Raw genomic sequence first — 2752 nt, 5'->3', positions numbered from 1 at the left:
ATTTGCATGACCCCGAAGTCCGCATTGCCGCCGCTACTGGCCAAAATCTACCTTGCTTAGAACTCGAGAAAACATGGCACGGTACCTAGGGCATGCTTCAGTAAGTGAGGAGTGCTTGGTACTCACCGAGGTCCCGAAACGGGCATTATGCGACACGCAGTTTGTGCACGTCTGTGGTGCACCAGCGGTGGGGCAGTTCTCCATCACATGGCCAGTAAGCCCACAGTGCGGGCAGAGACGAGGTGCAGTGCAACGTGTTTGAGTATGGCCAAATTGGTGGCACCGCCTGCACTGCATAAATGGGGAGAAGTCTTCCAGATGTACCCGTTGATAGTTCAGGCGCAAACGCTCCATCGTTGTCAACACCTTCCACGCGCCAGCGGAGACGGTGAGGACTAAATTGTACAAATTAGGGCTCCTATTTGCTCTCTCGAATTTTACCCTAATATCATTCTCCGAATAACACGAGAGCTCTTCATTTTGATGCAAAAGGGTGGCGACAGCTTGTTCTTTGGGCAAATCCTTAGAAATTCCCTTCAGGATTACAAGTGGAGAGAGCTTTTTTTCCGCTTCGGCAGTAATCCCCATTGAACTGGGAGCTTCTTCGATGCGCCGGAGGGCATCTTTCATATGATCCACAGTATCGAACTCCACCCGAGTCTTGCCCTTCGAGAGTTTCCTGAGCCCTGCCGGTGTGTACTTAGTTTCGTCAAACTTGATTAGCTTATTCAAAGCTCTGGCGATTTGTTCTCTTGGAGCACCCTCGCCTTCGCATGAGACTATGAGAGCCGGTCTGGTGGGGGCAGGAGCCAGAGGGGGAGGGGTGGTTCCATTGTTTCTCGATGCTCCATGACGAGGAGCTGCAGCAATCTGGGCATAAGTGGAGGCGGGCAGAGCCGTGGTTGTTGCACCGGCCCGGCCCAGCTCTGTGCGAATCGCTTCCGATACCGCTGTTCTTACCTCCCTAGCCACAATCTGTTTCCACTTCTCGCAGTCAGGGTTAGGGTCAATACGTGCGCGCATGGGTGGAGTAGCAGCGGCGGTAGCAGTAGCTGTGGTATTATGGGCAGGTGTGGTTCTCTGGTTGTTATTGATGAATTCGCAGGCATCGGCCGCCATTCTGCAGATATCCAGAACTTTAGTACGGTCTACTTTTTTGACGCTTTTACTTCGGGTTAGACTAAGAAGCTCAGGAATCTCCCTCAGCATATTGACTACTTCACTAAGTCCGATTGTATTGGTGCATGGGATCGGAGAAGGCAGTATAGGAGTCCCGTGGATCGTCGCAGGTGTTCTGATTGTAGACGAAGTCAAGGTTGTGCTGGCTCTGGAGGTGATGGTTATATTATTACTCGCAGTGGCATTCGTTGAAGCAGTCGATTCAGTCGGACCGAATTTCGGGTAGGCATCCCACATACGGCGACCGTGCTCCACTTCAAAGTAGTCGACATTCTGCTCGTCGTATTCCACATCTGGAGTGTGTTGCTCCACGTCAGTACTAGTGCACACGGCCGAGCAGTCCATAGCCGGGGCAGCAACGCGTAGAGGGGCGCAGAGAGGTGAGTGATTTACGGGCATCTTGGTATCGCGAGCTAGGCCATTCCGGGCACTCATGCTGCAGACCACTTCAAGGCTCGAAGATCAGGCCAGAAGACTAGGCGCGGAGGCCAGTCGCGAGAGTCGGTCGCCGAGGCCGGTCGCCGAGACCGGTCGCCGAGGCCGGTCGCCAAGGCCGGTCGCCGAGACCGGTCGCCGAGACCGGTCGCCGAGGCCGGTCGCCGAGGCCGGTCGCCAAGGCCGGTCGCCAAGGCCGGTCGCCGAGGTCGGTCGCTGAGACCGGTCGCGGTCGCTGTCGCTGTGAGACGTGTTGTCGGTCGCCAGTCTGGCAGACGACTGTCGGTTAGGTTAGGTTAGGTTAGGTTAGGTTTTTTTTTTTTTTTTTTTTTTTTCAAATTGGTTTGTTCAATAGTTATATAGCTACATTTTTTTTTGTGATTGCTCCATGTTGAGCGATGGGACCCCGACTGCACCCCGCATAAATGTGCAGATTGCAGTCAAAGTCCCTAATTGTACAAAGTATTTCCCTCTTTGGGTCGCCGCTACTATGAGCTGATCGCCAAGAGAGGGAAATGGGGGGAAGGGAAAGAGGGGAGAGAAGAAAGAGACAGAGTGATAGGAAAGGCAGAGAACACTGGGGAAAATAAGAAAGACACATATTTACAATGTTAAACAGCTAAGCGAATCCACACATGACACCAAACAAAGACAATGTTCATAAAATATGTTAGAGCAATTAAATGCTAGATAGCCCGGCGATTTCCGTGAGTGAATACATTTTAGCAGGCGACCGGTCGCGCCCGAGCGACCAAGCAGCCTTTGAGGCTGCTTTTTTTTTTTTTTTTTTTTTTAAGCCTTTCTTATTAAAAACTTACTAGTCTACTTAATACTAAAATATATTCACTGGTAACATTTATGGCACCTGTGAATTGTGCACCAATAAGAAAATGTGTAAACATAACATTACAAAAATTAAAAATAAAAGCAGCCTCAAAGGCTGCTTGGTCGCTCGGGCGCGACCGGTCGCCTGCTAAAATGTATTCACTGGCAACACTTATGGCGCTTGTGAATTGTGCCCCAATAAGAAAATAGAATGTGTAAGCATAACATATTACAAAAATTAAAATAAAGGCAGCCTCAAAGGTTGTTTGGTCGCTTGGGCGCGACCGGTCGCCCGCTAAAATATATTCACTGG

Source organism: Hyposmocoma kahamanoa, unplaced genomic scaffold, assembly GCF_003589595.1.
Source record: "Hyposmocoma kahamanoa isolate Upper Pololo Valley unplaced genomic scaffold, ASM358959v1 90419, whole genome shotgun sequence".
Taxonomy (NCBI): Eukaryota; Metazoa; Arthropoda; class Insecta; order Lepidoptera; family Cosmopterigidae; genus Hyposmocoma; species Hyposmocoma kahamanoa.
This window is presented reverse-complemented; position numbering follows the sequence as displayed.